The following is a 17,128-nucleotide window of genomic DNA, read 5'->3' on the forward strand; positions in this document are numbered from 1 at the left end:
AGGTGTCCTTACAAGTATGCAACTTCCCTGCATAGAATATGAATATAAATGTTCATTTATTTCTGAGTATTTCATAGCTAGCCCTTACCTTTTCATGTTGCCTTTTGAATATCTGCATGACTGCTGTACTCGTCCTGTTAGGAAACTGTAGGTGAGGGAACCTGAGATGAGAGAGTCCTGGAACAGAAAAGGTCCAGTTAACAAAAGTCATTGGATTTTTAAGAAAACACAAATAAACTCACCAAAGGGCATCTCTGTTTGTCCAGGTTAACAGGAAAACCTGCTGCTACTTACCAGGCTTGGAAGCACTTCTGATGTGTAAACAGGTTCATGAGTTGTGTTTTTCACAAGGTGGCCAAACATCCCAGTTAATGCCAGATGGTCTAGACTCATCGAAACAGAGCTGTAACAAAATTTTATAGGGATTGTAAGTATGATGTATACTTCTAGATCTGCCTCAGGTGATGTTCATCCCTCAGGACGGGACAGTAATATAGATGCTGTCCATAGCAAGAAACTGTTTGATACATAGCTGTCCCTGTCTCACAGGATTAGGCTTCCCCAAGCATCAGGACACTCATCCCAGCCTCCAAAGCTCTTATGTCTCTCCTCCTCCTTTCACCTACACTTACCTTCCTGTTCCCATGGCAGGAATGCCCCAGGCTTTCTGTTTTTGAATTCCAATCTTTCCTGTACTGCTAAGAAGCCTGAAGTGGCAGAATTTCTTAGGTGGCCTAATTTTCTACTACCCAAAGGTAGTCTTTCCATTAGTTTTAAAGACGAGGTGGTATCTTTGGGGTTTTAATCAATGCTATAAATGTCCTCTTGACCCTCTAGTTCAGGGGTCCTCAAACTACAGCCCACAGGCCGGATACGGCCCCCAGGCTCCTCAATCCGGCCCCCCGTATTTACAGACCCCCCCTGCCCCCACCCCCCCACCCCCCCCCCGCCGGGGGTTGGGGGGGGAAACCAAGCAGCCGCAGATGGCTGCCTGCCACTGCATCCACGCGCCGGCCCCCTGGTTAAAAAGCTTGAAGACCCCTGGTTTAGTTGGTCTCTACTAGTCAAGCTGAACACAGCTTACACCATTCCTCCCTCAGCAAGGCTAATGAATTTAAGTAGGAAAACTGTGTTTCACAAATACAGCTCGCCAATCACAGACATCTGAGTCAGGGCTGGAAAGTTTTTTTTTAATTTACAAATTTATTTGAAAACTTCCAGTGTGAGAAATACCGAAGTGTCTCCATCCCAATTTTGAACAACAGTGACTGGCAAGGTGCCACATCTCTCACATCACTGTCTGTGAAGTGCTGTAGTTCTATGGGTGGGTGGGTGTGAGTGTCTGGACTTCTACTTGTTCTCGCCACCATCTTTCGGTTTTCCTGAGTTTTCATTATGATTGCTCACCCTTATAATCTAGCCATGGCTGGTTTAATTTGTTTTTATTACAGAGAAAGGAGGGATTCCAGCATGTCCTGTTATGGTTTTACAGTGAGGGTGTTAGACACCTCATAGAAAGGATTCTGCTTGTACTCACCCACCAAACCATCTGCAACAACACAGTTTTGGGAAGAAATTGGTCACTGCCTAACTTAATGTTACTTAGACTGTGCTCATTAAAATAGTTTCCATGTTTAGTAATTGCAGTGCTAGTTGTCAGCATTTGACAGATCTGTATTTTGGCAATTATAGTATGAAAATAAAAACCCCACAACAAATTGTGATGGGGTATTGTGATGACGTGTGTTTTAGAAAGAAATTGCAAGCTAAGGAGATTGGCAATAGCGCCATCCATCCTTTTATTTCTGTGTTCGAAACCACTCGGAAAAGTCACTGTGTTTTGATGCCTCCAAAATTCCCCACACACAAGCTGTTTGGTGTCAGTCTCATTCCCAGTGGAAAAATATGTTTGTCACAAAAAAACCACTACAAGTCTCACTAACTGGCACCTTTGTTGCTAGTTTCAGGAAACTGGAGACCCTGAATGGACTTTGATGTTCTCTCCAGACTAGCAATGAAGTGAACTAAAACTGTGGAAGCATTTCGGTTTCTATTTGATGCATAGGTAAAGTGAAACTCTGGGCCTATAAATTCAGTAGCTTTTACAAACACACTGAAAGTATGTACAGTGGAAATGGGAAGGAAATGTGATTTTTATGTCATGCTGTTATAAAGGCACAATCTACATACTTTATTCAGAAACAAGTCTTAGTACCTTCAACAGCACTAATGAGGAAAGGAAGAATACCAAGGAGCTCCGAGTTTGTAAATTTTATTTAAATGCATCTACCTCAGCAGCTTTCCTTGCACATGATTTGTAATATATTCCTGTACTATATCATTTAGCTTGATTATCTGAGGCAACTTGTATGTATCAGGCAATTACTAAGGCAATGTTTGGGATAGCTCAGTGGATATGCCTCTGGGCTGGGACTCAAGAAACCTCAGGCTGACTGTGGCATGATCAGCTTCCTCTGAGATGCTGGACAAGGCAATTATGGTAGGATTAATGCTGCATATTTTATGTGTTTCAAAGGGAAATGTCTGGTCTGAGTGAGCTCTCTTGGCTTGGTTTTCAATGCAAAGAGGGTGAGAAGAAGCTTCAGAGGGGAACTACTTCTACAGAACAAATGCTTCCTATCATTAGGATGAATTGACACCTGAAAATACTGGCATTGCTTTCACTGAAGTATGACAACCCTGATTTTTTAACAGTAAGGTAAGGTGAATCCTACTTTTAGTTCAGCCTGAGTCAGCTCCCAGGCAACAATAACAGCACATTGGTCACACATGTGTGCCAAGAGGCATGTCAAATACATAAAGATGAGCCATATAGCTATGACAATCTGAGAATGATCATCTGAGTGCAAAATGGCTGGACAAAGCGATGTATAATATGCACAAAATAAAAAACTGCCCAATAACTATTCATGGGACACAATTGCTCCTACCGCTGTTGAGGTCGCAGCTCACGTGGTAGTCCATGCAAGTGCTTCCTCAGAACTGGACCCTACAGCACAGACTTCATGTCACTGCTCTTTAGAGACGTTAGCCTCCATGCTGCCTAGTATCCCTTCACGCACTAAATTCACAAAGGAAAACTCTCCAATAAATAAAATCCTCTAAAAAGAAAGCAATTAAGTAAGTGATTTTATGGGCCAAGATCCCTGTGTCACCACATCATCCCACAGTTGTGGGAGTTTTGGGGGCTCCAGGGATTGAGGCGATGGGCCATCCAGCAGCTGTCTGACATCCACATTGTGTATGACTGAATGCAGCAGAAGCGATACGAGATAATCTTGCTGTTTCTTTTCCCTCAGCCTCTGGAACGCAGCGCGCGTATCACTGGCTTGCCGTGGCAGTGAGTCTGTAAGCAGAGGAGGTACCGTCCTCTGCTGGTGAAAAGGAGGCAACATTTGCTTGGCTTTTTACACAACACGACGCAACGAAGAGCCTGGAAACAGTGGGAACCTTGTCTCCTGCATTTCTGATTCTGCATATACATAATCACGTGCTGAGGTCACTGAAAAGAGTAGCTTTGCGTAGCTAATTTTTGAAAGAAAACGCAACCCACAATGGGTTGTGGGACAAAAGCAAAGTCCAAATTCAAGGTACAGGAGAACAGTTTCCACTTCAGTGGAAGGTTTTACACTTCAGTGCTGGTCTGGGGAAAGTATCAAAGTCCATGTGGGGTTTGTTCAGTCTCCAGAAACAAGCAACAAAGGCACCATTTAGTAAGAATTGTAGTGGGGGTTTTTTTGTGACAAACATTTTTCCACTGGGAATGGGACTGAGATTAGTGATACAGTTATCTCTGTGCAGTATGCCATTGCTAGTTTGTTTTGCATGTGTGCTTGCATTGTTTACAGTCCGAGTACATGGATTTTTGAGATCTCTAACACCTACTGTCTTGATAGAGAAGGGCTTATATTGGGCTTTGTTTTGTTGCTGTGCCACACCAAACCAAACCATTGTTGAAATCAGCTGGGCAAGTGGGGATCTGGAATTGAGCCCTGCTAGTGCATCCTAGAGCACAGCTGGGTAAGGTATTGCTTTTTGCTGTTCAAAATCATGAATCATTTTCTCAGGTCCCCACATTTTGTTTATATTTGCTCAACTGTTAAGTCACCCTGGCTGGAGTTGCTCATCTGTTAAAAATTCCAGAAGAGACAAGTATTTGCTTGGATATATTTTGGCAGAAAATCACCTGTGTTAGACTTTATGCGGTTTTCAGCTGTCACATGTAAGTGAATGGTTGTACGGTGCACATATAGTCATCATACTGAAGTGTTCAGAAATGTAGCCTCATGGGTTTTTCCTAGCAGAGAATGCAAAATACTTTGTAAAAAACATAAAGCTATGGCATTGCTTAATATAATTTCTAATAACCATGCTTGCAGTATTCAGAGCCAGCATTGTTACATGAAAACGATCTCAGCCACCAGCTTCAGGAGATGATTTATCAAAGACAGGAGCATTCAGATCTTGTGATGCAGCATGAGGTGCCTGAGCAAGCATTGCTCAAGTCAGTTCAGGACTGTGTAGAACTGTGGGATTTTTATGGTGTCCCTTATGTTTGTAGCCATGAATCCTGATGTTAGTATTGTTCAGGCTGAAAAAAATCCACCAGTGACGGATTCACTAGTTGTGGAATAATGCCCATGCTCTTTAGAGCTCTTGGGACACAGTCACAGGTGGATACAGACAGACTTTGACGTTGTTGACTGCTTTTCACCTTGCTTCCAGGCTTGCATAGGAAATTATACTTAGTTGTTTCTGTCCCCAAATTCGAAATGCTGATTTGATATTAATGTTATCCTGAGTTATAGTGAAAGAGAAACAAACAAACAAAAAAACAACGTGGGACACTTTAATCTGTGTATGCTACAGGAGATCAATGAACTGAATTCTGTCTGGTTACACACCTTACTGTCACGTTTCCCAGAGCATGGGTGAACTGTTCACTTCTGATGATTTCTCTAGTGCTCAGAAGACATTTCCTGAAAAGATGTCCCAAATAACAAGCCTCAAATCTTGCCATAATTGTGCTGTGTTCTGGAAAACTGTGTTTTTCAGTTTGTTATGCAGCAAAATTGGAAAGATGCGTGTTGAAGTAAAAAGACCTTTTTGCATTTAATTATTCAATGTGCAGATTATTTGAAGTAGGTTTAGAAAAAATTTTGAGTTCAGGAGTTGTGACAAAACATTTTTTTTTACAAGTAGGCTGGATGGATCACCAGAAGTTGTTAATGGGATTAATTCAGATTCATTCTAGAATTTTGGTTAATTTTCAAATTTAGATATATTTTAGATTAGCAAGTAGATTCTGTGTGAGGGATTCTACAAGCTAAAATGACTCACCAACATGGCAGATTCTCCTAACCTAAGCTCCTACTCCCTTTACAGAAGCACAATCCATTAGATGTGAAATTTTATAAACAGGTGATAGGACCCCAGTAGAACTTAACATTCATGAAGCTTGGACAATAGAAATTTTCCAGTCATGCTATGGTAGCCAACCCTCTCTAAAATTTCTTCAGGCCACCTTGGCACTGTACAAGGAAGGATCCGAGAGTGGAGAGAACAAATTTCATTCCAGAGAGCTCAGATCCATCTTATCCAGCCTTGGATACTTGCTTTCTGGTATGTCACCCCATACTGACTTCATAGACTTGAGAGAAACAGATGCCAGTAAGGCACCATTTATAACCTATCAGAATAGTTAATGCAAAATATAAATAATAAAATACTATGTTGCCTGCAAGAGTGTTTCTTTCAGTCTATCTTTCTGTCTGTCTTTTCAAACCAGGAAGCCTGAACTGTTTCAAGTGGAGATGTATGCCATGCATGTTTGGTTGAGTTCATCCCACCTAGGGAAGCTAGGTTACTATTACCTACCAATTGGAAGGAACAGAAGAAAAGTGTGAGTGTCCTGAAGACAGAGAACTAAGAATCCTCCAAGTGCATAATCCCTTTAATTTAAATGCATACAAATATTTCAGCTCTTCAAAGAGCAATATGAATGGATCATTCTTGTTTTCTGACAGCTCACCCCCACAGAAATACTGCTGTGCCTTGCTGTCTGTATTTTTTTGAAGAAAAATGTTTCCTTCTTTCTTTTTACAAAATAAAAAAAACCTGGAAGCAAAATTGTTCTGACCTTGCTTTGCAATTTACTGTCCCTCTTGCTTGTTTCTGCCAAATGCATACTCTACTGAACAAAATGTTTCTCTGGTGGTATTCTGATTCCCTAAGTCAAAGAAAAGCAGCTGGGAGAAAGGGCATTCAGCTGTATGTCTCCCTTTCTCCAAAATGTGGGGGGGGGTTACATCTTAAATATTTATCTTAAATTCACAACTGTAAATAATATTCAAAAGCTCAGGGGAAACTGAACCAAGATATCCTGTGCCACTCTGTCTGTATTTTACCTATGACACATGTATTTGTGTATAGGACATTATCATCCTAAAACAGTTTATTTATGAGATAAAACAAATGTGAAAATCCTATGTCTCTTTCTTACTCCACTCTTCCCTCTGACCCTGATTCTCTACTCCTTGTTTTATCTTAATTCTCTACTCCTTTTTTTATCTCTTGGTTTAACCCTCGGCTAACATATCAAACACATAATGGTCTGCCAATAGAAAGTGACCCTCTGGGTAGTTTACTTTGGCCAGATGTATGCGTAGCATGTACCGCAGCCATCATTCCCCAGGGCAAGAAAAAGAGGCCTTCTTTTTTCTGCATTGCTACTTTTCTCTCCATTTAAAATGACAAAGTTTGATAAGATAGCAAATACTTTCAGTTGTGGCATGGCTTCTGTCCATCAGTGCTCCAAAAGTAGGCTCAAAGATGTACTGGGAGCCAGTGGTATCCAAATAGTCTCACCCTGTGCACAGCCACAGAACCATGGGAAAAATAAACACTGACCACCTCCAAATAGTCCTCATTTTCCCCAACAAAAAGTCTGTGAGAACTGTCTTAACTTACAGTAGATGAGTGCCATGTGCACAGGCCCTTCCCTTCTGCTCAGAAACTCCTCAGCTCTGTCTCCCAGCAAGGTCCTGGAAACTATGGATTTTTTAAAGTGTGCACCAAATGTTCCATCTGTCATTCTGCGGTTTTCCCTGTCTCATTCATCATTCCCTCACTCTTGCTGCATCTCTGCAGCCCATGCCTTATCTTGTCAGAGAGCAATGCCAAACATTTCAAAATATTGTGGCTGATCAGGAAGCAACAAGCATTGGTCCTTGTATGTGTTGAGGAATAAATAAAAGAAGCAAAGAAAAAATGACAAGTCAATAGGTTTAGCAAATATAAAACGGCTTGGATGCTCCCGTGTAGGAACATGTTCCTGTTATTGCTGCTGCTGATGGAAATTTTACACTTACCAGCTCCCTAAAAAGCCACAGAAAATACAGATCAATGCCGTGCATTTTCTTGTAAGCTGGATCTTAGAAAAGATACTGAGCAGTTCCTAGGATTTGTTGGATGCTTCTTTGACTGTAATTGATTATAAAGGGGCTTTTGCACAAGATTGCAGGACTGGCTTATGAGCTGGCAGTGACATAAATATTTTTTAAAGAGATCACAGGTAACACAGGAAAATCAAAATTATCAAAATATGGGGCAAAGTCTAGTGGGATTAAACTGTTTGGGAATGCAAAAACCTGAGTGCGATTTCCTGTTCTGTGTTTTGCTTGATTCAGTTTTGCAACATCTCCTAATTCTCTCTCTCAGACTCACAGTTTCACTGTGAAAAATGGCAACAAAACTATTGCAGTGGCTAATACTTCAGGATATGTGGGTGAAAATGGATTGGGCATGCTCCAAAGCACAGTAAAGTAAAAAAGGAGCTTTCAGTTTCCTTGCATGCAAAAGATTTCTGTTTTCATTGCACTATTTCAGCGTATATATAATTACATACATATATTTGAATTGATTTTAAATACCCAGTGTTATTCCATATGTAGGAAAAAAGAGAGGGATATTTTATTCCTTGTATAACCAGCTGAGTTAGATAAGATGTTTCATGGCCACCCTTACTATAAAACTGTAGAAGAGTCCCAAAGAGTTTACTGACAAGAATAGTTTTTATAAAACATAGGGAATAACATAAGCTGGATTCATAGCTTATAAAATAGTACTTTTATTCCCAAGCAGAGTGAAAATACATGTATTTCTTTGGGCCTGTGCCAACTTTGACATGGAAGCAGGAAGCAAGAAACATCTGGAAAGGAAGGATGGTGGGGGTGTTCATCACTGTGTCAGTGACAAGCTGCCTCTTCTGAAGGTGTTGCATCAAAATAGGTGGTGACAAAAGAGGAATGGGGGCAGAAGAGAAGGCGGAAAGAAAGCTTTAGCTGTTGCCTTGGTGGATCAGTTTTCTCTAAGCATCAATTTCAAGTGCCCTTTTGATGTGTCCCTGCAGTAAAATAAAACCTGGGTGGGCAAAATTCTTCCCCCATTAAGGAGACTGTATAGCCTCTTAAGGTTTTTATGTTCCCCTTTACAGAGTGGCATTTTATCTTTCCTCCTGCATGGGCAGAACACATCCAGTCTCTAAATCTTCCTCACCCACCTTTGAAAATTTATAGGGGCTTTCAGGCGGGCTTGCCTGAATGCCATTGACCTCTTTGGCCTATGTTATTGACCAGAACACAGAATCTTCTGCCCACATAATATATGCCTCTTCATGTCCCTGAAAGAGAAGGAAATGACTCTTAGAATGACCAGGACCACCATAAAACCTGGAGCTAGTTTCCCTTTGCATTGCTGGGCTTTGCAAGAAGATAACATAAGGGATCAACATACATATAAAGGAGGGCTTTGAACTCACTGATTAGACAGTCATTACTTTGCTGATGATCTACTTAAATAATAACACTACTGGCAGTGTAGGCTGCTTGCTACAGTGCTCTTGAAGAAATAATCTGTATCATAAAACCATTGTAGGCAGTAGTAATGTGCAGATCACCAAAAAAGTCCTTTGGAAGGTAAGATCTGCTGTGGAGGTTTTCTAAAACATTTGAAATAGATGGAGCCCTACACATGCCACTACCTTTTCAGAACCACAAGTTAAAATGTTACCTGATGGCTTCCGTCTTCCCTTTCCCAGGGATTCATGTACATCCTCCAGAGCTGTCATCACCTGGCATCTTGAAGGAGCAACTCTCAGTCCTTTTCAGCTTTCATTCAGGAAATCAGTACTGCTGAGAACAAAAGACAACATAGACAGGCGTAGTGAAGTACATGTTGGGTGTTCCAGACAATTGGCAAAAGGATGGAGATAAATTAGCCAGGAATAGACTATTCATAAATTAGGGGGAAAAATGTCATTTAAGAATTTGTTTGCTAGCATAATAGAAAGCTGGTTAGATCATGAGTGCCTTGATGCCAAAGCAAAATTTGAAAGAGAACAATGATTAAAAAGTGTACAAAAGCAGAACAACAAAAACAATTGTACCACTGAAATCATGCAAAGGTTTGAACTGTCATATCAAATCATGAAGGATGAAGGTGAGAAGTTTAGAGTGGAGCTGCTGAATTATTATTATTATGGCAATAGTTTTCAAGCAATGTGAAATATACATATTTTAATACCTTATTAACCTGTATTATGTATTTGTGGGCAGAGATACGTGCACATGTATTTCTGTACCTGTGTGTATGTATATAAATGTCTGTGTCCATTTTCATTTAAGTCCAAAATCTGCCTTAAATCTCTGGGTTTAGAACATCTTAAAACCGATGGGAGAGAGCAAGATCCTGTCTTTCAGTATCTTCAGGGATGTCTGTGCTTAAGTATAGTTAAAGCTTAATTCTCTCTCTTTATGTATAAAATATAGCCACACACAGAATGAAAACTGATATGTGAGAAAGTGATGAAATCCCCATTTTTAAAATGCTACTTTAAAAATACGTTTTTTTCAACTACTGCCAAAATCCAGCTGATAGCAAAATGGGAAATTTTAAAGAAAATTTAGTGATTTTTCATTTTAAAAAAGTTCAAAATTAAAAGCATTATTACCAATTATACCAGCAATAAAGAAAATCTGGTGTTTTGGTCCTAGTTGTGTAAACAGTGAGATATTCAGGAGCTGACAGCAGCAAGCACAATGGGTGCAGTGTGTTACTACCTCCCTCTTCTGTAACTTTCATATAAGAAACAAACTCTTATTTTTGGGTTCATAGGTGTGACTGCATCAGGGAACTGCGTGGCTGCCTGCAGCTTCTTCCTCTTCCTTGGAGAAGCCATTGCACATTAGAGATTGTAACAGCCCCCTCCTCCAGCCACCCTGACTGCTCCTGCTGCTGGATCACACATCTTCTGCGAAAGCCCATTTTGTGCATGTTTGTGTTATCCTTAACACTTTCCCTGCAGACATCTGAAAAGACTTATCTGAAGGTGCTCTGACAGACGGGTCTGGTAGCCTTGTGACGCTTGGATGGCTCACAACAGGAAGATATTCAGAAGTGCTGGTAAGGTAACAGGAGCTTTTTACCCTTCTTCCGGTGGAGATAAGGGAGAGAGCCACACACTGACTAGCAGGCGATTTAAGTCAAGCACAGCCTTAAGTGAATAACAAGCATGGCCTTTAACTCGATTACAGCTGCTCTAATCAGCAAAACCGTTAACCTTTGCACTTCAGTCTAGCCTGGTCTGCATACCTCTGGGCAGCGCAGACCTGCTTTACGAGGCTTTCTGAAGGCAGCATGCTGTAATCAGTGTGCCTACATCTTCCAGGCTTCGCAGAGGAGATGGCACAGCTGTGCTATGGGCAGCTCCGGGTCCCAGCACCCAGCTATTCTGGTGACAGGTGTGTCTGAGGCAGATACCTCTGCCTTGCTCAGCTCTCACGCAGCAAACACAGCATGGGGGCATCTGAGCTGGCATTAACAGCTCAGGTTCTTATCCTGCTTTCTCCTTTCATCCAGAATAGCCTGCTCGGGTGGCGACTGTCTTGCAGAGCCAGTAACAGCAATGTGGGACACCTGTATCACTTCTTATGTCTCTTCGGCGCTGCAGTGCCTCCTGGTAGGGTGCGCTGAGTAACATGAATAACACTCAATACGTGCCTTTTGTCTTGAATATGACTCTGTGCTATCAACATCAAGGCTGATAAATGTCTTGCACTGGGAGTGGAACTCTGTAAAAGTCTACCTAATTCCAGACCAGTTGGTGGTACTGAGCACCAGGGTTCACCTGCCCCCCAGTAGTCGCTACAGATGTGTACTGTGTGTTAGCTTCAGTCTCAGAGAAGCAACAGCATTAACAAATCTGTCACAGTGAGTCCTTGGTTTACAGTGGAATTCATTTCTCCTCCCCCAGCTAGCAATTCTGAAAGATCAGCCTGCCATTCACAGACCCCTGGAGATTTTGTTTGTGTCTCAGACAAGCAAAACATTTCAGGAGCTCCTCAAAGACAAAGATAAGGACATTTATTATACAAAAAGTCCTAGAGGAAGACAGCACAGAGAAGGAGGAGAGTTTTGAAGTGCTCGTAATGAACTTTCTTTAATGTCTTATTCTGGTTTATGTTTTGCCAGGTGCTGAGTGAAAAGCTCCAAACTAAATTACCTTTTAAACCAGCCAGGGTGTACATTTGTTTGGCTGTAGACTCTCAGACGACATAAATGTTCTTCCTCCTCCTTCCTCCTGCCCCCCTCAAACGTGCCGAGTCTTCTCTAAACACCAGATAAGGGATGGAGCAGGAAAGGCACATAGCACAATTGCACTGATACCTGGACTCATTTTGACATTCCTTTTATCCAGAGCTTGAGAAATAAGCCTCTAAACACCATTCATTATGAATCAAAAAAACTGAAATAAATGCCTTGCCTGTACTGATAGTACCTTGACAGAGTGGTCCCGTTTCAGTATAACATGTTACATTCCTTGAAAATCACTGTTTAACAGAGTTACTGATTTAAGCATATAAGTGATATTACCTTAAATACATTTAACTTATCAATTGGATTGAATAAATTTGCATAGGTAATGGCTGGGAGCCAGACCTCTCACACCTTGCAGGCTTGAATTGCCTATGTGCTTTTTATTGTTCTGTAAGCATCACATCATTTTTACTTTACTAATTCTCCTGCCTTTACATGTGACTAAGAAAAATGTATTTTGGAGTTAGGAAGTCTGATCCTGGATGTAAGAGATTAATGTATAATTTCAGAAGAGATCAGTTTCAACTCCTTAATACTTCCCTGCAGCTGCAGAGCTTGCAAAATGAATCTTTTCATTCCCAGCCCAGCAGCTGATCACAAATGTTACAAATCATCTCCAGGAGGTACCATCTCCTGGTTCCCCCCCTAAGTGAGCGCCTTCTGTTCTCTGCCTGTGCTCCCTTGGCTGCACTACAGATCACAGCTCTTTGGCAGCATGGTCTCTTTCAAAAAAATTTATTTCATTCAGGGAAATGTAGTGAAAAGACTGAGCCAAAGATACCTAGGAATACCACTTTTCCATTCATACCTCTGTTCTTTTTGATACTGTATTTGTTTGGCAGAGAAAAACATCCTTCTTCCCACTCCTCTACCCCTATTTTTTTAGTTTTAAATTACAATTACTCTTTTGGAAGATGATAATACCAAGAATTTATTATCCTCATTGTGAAATTTCTGGTAGTTGAAATTATGACCCTGGATATTAGATGTGAGCTAGTTTTGACCTTGCACATGATATTAAGATCATTTTGTTGTCTAGCTCATCTCTCCAATCTACTTCTATGAAATAGGTGGGGTTTTTTTCTGGAAGGTGCCATGTTTCTTGTCTGATGAAGTTTTTATCTGTTGCCTAGTTTTTATCAGTTTTTCCAATGATGTTAAGTGCCTGGTTTGTTCCACATTGCCTTAAATCCCATAGTTAGGAGTCATATCTATTCCTTCAAGCCTTTAATGTCTTATTTCAAATACATCCCCTTATTAACTCTCTGAGCTCAAATAATTCCTTTCTGAGTGGCAGCTCTTGGTGGAATGTTTTGCATAATCCTGCAGGGAGCAGTTCAATAGGATTTAAGGAAGGAAGCTAGTATTTTCTAGTATCAAATGTTTCTCAGGCAGGAGGAGAAGAGGGGGAGTCTTGATATTTGGATGTTTTTATAACAGCCTTCCTTAAAGTCCCCAAATTTGCACATGTGACTGTAAAAATGAGGTCCTTCCCTTACAACTGGCAATAGGGCATGGATGGCACATGCCTTCTAAAAGGCCTAATTATGTAGTACAGCACTTACGTGTTGGCAATATTGTGCAGGTTCCTGAAACTAAAATTAAGATGTACAAGGTGCCTCTCTCGAGTTACAGTCCAAGAGAATTACTTTTTTCCCTTGATGGTAGAGGCCTGCTTTGTCAGAACAGAGTATTGCTGGTTTAGCTGACCTTTCCTTTATTAAATAAAAGGAAGCAAATGAATAAATGTAAGTGAAACTACCCCAGTATTTTCAATCATCAAAGTGTGATATTGCTAGGTTCCTTGGTACTTGCTAAGAAAACAAAAAAACATCTTTGGAAACCAGCACTTACAGGGAAATGGTTTCAATTTGTGCACAGAAAAACTCAGAACCCTGGTGTTCCATTTAAAGCCAAAAATATGACATGACAAGAAAGAAGATTTGGAGTCAGCTGTAGCTCCTGTGTGTTCAACTGTGTGTAACAATCTTCTGTCAGATGTGGTGGACCTGTGTGTATGAAGTAGCTCTATAGGTGTGCTAACCTGCTACAACCTGAAGTGGTGCCACAGTGCAGGCTTGAGACATAAAGACAGAATCCCAGAAAATTGTTTTTGTCTGTGTTTTATCTTCATATTTCAGCATAGAAATCATTGTAATAAGCCCACCTGCATTCTGTGTTTCTCTTATACTTACTTGTGAACTGGAGGCTTTAAACCACTTCCGCACCTCCTGCATTTTAACTCTCCTTAGGCTGTGGTTTAGTATCTGGAGCATTGTATTTTGCCCCACACATGATGGGTTTTTTTTGTTTTTAGCCCAGCACATCCCTCCATAAAGGAATAGATTCCATATTTTTTTCCATGCATTTCATTCATTCAGCCACAATCCTAATGAAATTTCTGAGCCCCAGCTCAAGGAAGGGTACAGGAGAGCTAGAAAGAGTAAAACAAAGCGTAGCAAGAGTGATCCTTAGGTATGATGGTTTCCGTATGTGGAAAACTCTTTGTTTAGGTGATTCAAGAGGGGAAGGAAAAGTATAAAAGAAATCTATAACATCCTCTGTGGCTGGAGAAGGAGCTTGTTAAATGTCTCTTACAACGCAGCAGAGGGAGCATTAAACAGGAACGAAAGACTTCAAAGCAAACAGGATACAATCAAACTAGTACTCCTTGTCTCAGATGGCAATGGACATTAAAAGTTTACTCCTGACAGGGAAGAGAAGCTGAAGTACAGAGGGCTACAAAATGCCAACACACCCCACCAAGTTCAGAGATCAGTAAGCCCCAAATCTGTGGAGTGCGAGTGAGCAATCCGGAAAAGTAGCAGCACATGCTTGCTTTGTTATAGTCTTCCTGAGGCATCTGCTAGTGATTACACTTGGGAAGAAATGCTAAACCAGACAGACCTTTGATCTGATATGATATGACCATTCTTATTTCCTTATGGTCTCCATATGTTACTAGAACATCTGTCCAGTTGGATGCCTGTTAGCTTCATCTTAAGAAGCCAGGAGAAATTTGGCTAATATATAATTTTTATTACTGTGGCTACCGGCTTTACACAGAGACCAGTGCAATGCCTTTGGTGCAGCCTACTGCAAGGCCATACACCTCTTGCTTTCAGAGCAGAGGCGTTTAAGTGAAGGGGCAGCAGTTTTGTGCAGACTTAATACGGTGGGAGCTGTGCGCATGGTGCCCCAAGCTCACGACTGATTTTCCCCATTTACTAGGGCAAATGAGCAACAACCTAGCTGTTGTGAGTGCCTTGACCACCAGAGAAGGATTGCAACCACTGAGAAAATACAGTGCTGTGTTTGCATTCAGTACACATGGCTTCCAGGTGGGGATGTTGTAGCTTCCCGTTTCTACAGCTTAGCCCAAGAAGCTAGAGAATGAACACGTGGTGGTAGAACTCAGTGCTGAGTAACTGAAAATTTCAGAAATCTGTCTCCAGCCCAACTCACAGCGTGCAGTTCCAAAGGCCGGTTTTATTTTCTAGGAATAAGTACATTAAAAAAACGTAACAACCAAAACTTGCATCACCAGCTGCTGCACACGGGGAAGGCAAAGGGGAAACTCACTGTTAACAGGAACCCCGTTCTCTTGAGTGCAGCGTGTCGGCCCCCTTAACACCAACGCCAGCCGCGCGTACCGCCGGCGGGGTCGGCGGGACCCCGGGGGTGGTGGGCGGGACGCCGGGGGTGGGTGGGCGGGACGCCGGGGGTGGGTGGGCGGGGTCCCGGAGTGGGTGGGCGGGGCTCCGAGGGTAGGCGGGCGGGGCTCCGGGGGTAGGCGGGCGGGGCCCCGGGGGTAGGCGGGCGGGGCCCCGGGGGTAGGCGGGCGGGGCCCCGGGCTCCGGGGGAGGGTCACTCCACGCCGCCGAGTCGGCGCTCTCCCCGGGCCGGCCACCGGATGGCGGTAACGCGCCGCGGATCCGGCCGCGGCCGCCCTGGCGCGGGGAGCGAGCGCCTGTCGCGGGGAGCCCGTGCGGCCGCGGAGAGCACGGGCGGGCCGGTGCGGCGGGCCGTGGCGGGTACTTTCTGGACGCACCCAGACTTGGTGCCGCCTTCTTCGACAAAGTGTTGCTAGAAAACTGTGGGTGCAGAAGGGATTTCCAGCTTGGCACGGCCTTCATCCCCATGCTCTGCCTCAAAGCAGCCATGCGGTGGGTACCTGTGGCAGGAAACGGCCCTTTGGTGGTGCCAAGGGCTACACGTGCTGCCACCCTGCCATCAAAGGAGACGGACGCGCCCAGGCAGGCTGTTCACGTGCAGAAATGCTGCAGCGTTTGAAGTGCTGCTATACTGGCTGCCGTCTCTTATAGTTGAAGTATATTGTGGGTGTCATGGTTTAACCCCAGCTGGCAACGAAGTACCACGCAGCTGCTCGCCCACTGCCCCCACCCCACCTGAGGGATGAGGAGGGGATTCAGGGAAAAAGGTAAAATTTGTGGGCTGAGATCAGAACAAAAAAAAATATAATTACATTAAAATAAAATATTATAATAATAATGATAATAATAACAATTGTAATGAGAAGGAGAACGAGGAAGAGAAGAATAAAATCTAAAAGGGGAAAAAAAGAAAGTGATGTGCAATACAGCTGCTTGCCACCCGCTGACCGATGCCCAGCCAGCCCCCCAGAAGCAATCAGCAGCCTTGGGCAAACACACACACACCACCCCAAGTTTATATACTGAACATGACATTCTATTGTACAGAATATCCCTTTGGCTAGTTGGGGTCAGCTGTCCTGGCTGTGTTGCCTCCCAGTCTCTTGTACACCTGCTCACGGGCAGAGCATGGGAGACTGAAAAGTTCTTGATGTAGAGTAAGCACTACTGAGCAACAACTGAAAACATCGGGGTGTTAGCAACATTATTCTCATACTAAATCCAAACCACAGCGTTGTACCAGCTGCAGAGGAGAAAATTTAACTCTATTCCAGCCAAAACCAGGACAGTGGGATACATAATAAATTATTCAAATGTAGTTTTAGTCTACTTCTTTAGAGCTTTCAGGCCTGAAAATGGACATATTAACAGGTTTGAGAATGTTAGATGGAGAATCGTCTAGACACAGCTCAGACCGTGGAAAGATGATTTAACATGTACTTTTGACACAATGGGAATTTCTCAGCAATACCAACCAAAACCTTAAGTTTTAAAGATTTGTAAACCATACTTTTACTGTCTCCTTCCTCACCTGTTTCCCAAATTTTCATCATCCTGGATACTTCAGATATCCCTGGGCATGTAAGCTTTTGCACTATGCCAAGAAACGGGCTGTTCAGTAGGTACTAGAGTATGAATACCATGCGTATAATAAACACACATCCCTGTGCAAATACACCAAGCCAAAAAGAAGCAGACCAACAGCAATACTGCCTCTCTCTCTGAAAGTTACCATTTGTCCAAAGAAATAATGATAGAAGCATGCAGCATGAAATGTA

The 17,128-nt window shown here is 42.5% G+C and overlaps 1 long non-coding RNA gene across 3 annotated transcripts; it reads right to left on the bottom strand.

The window, feature by feature from the left end:
- Positions 1–300: 300 nt before the first annotated feature.
- Positions 301–15,347, bottom strand: LOC121081365. Of its 3 annotated transcripts, none has more exons than XR_005825658.1 (3): positions 15,259–15,347; positions 9,091–9,212; positions 301–403 (listed from the first exon to the last, which is right to left on the bottom strand). It is a non-coding gene; the product is annotated as an uncharacterized LOC121081365 (long non-coding RNA). The 3 variants fall into 3 exon arrangements; XR_005825657.1 differs by lacking the exon at positions 301–403 and adding an exon at positions 8,130–8,701; XR_005825659.1 differs by lacking the exon at positions 301–403 and adding an exon at positions 8,130–8,701 and having other exon boundaries at positions 9,091–9,209; positions 15,259–15,346.
- Positions 15,348–17,128: the final 1,781 nt, after the last annotated feature.

The sequence above is a fragment of the Falco naumanni genome, chromosome Z (genome assembly GCF_017639655.2).
Source record: "Falco naumanni isolate bFalNau1 chromosome Z, bFalNau1.pat, whole genome shotgun sequence".
In the NCBI taxonomy this organism is placed as follows: Eukaryota; Metazoa; Chordata; class Aves; order Falconiformes; family Falconidae; genus Falco; species Falco naumanni.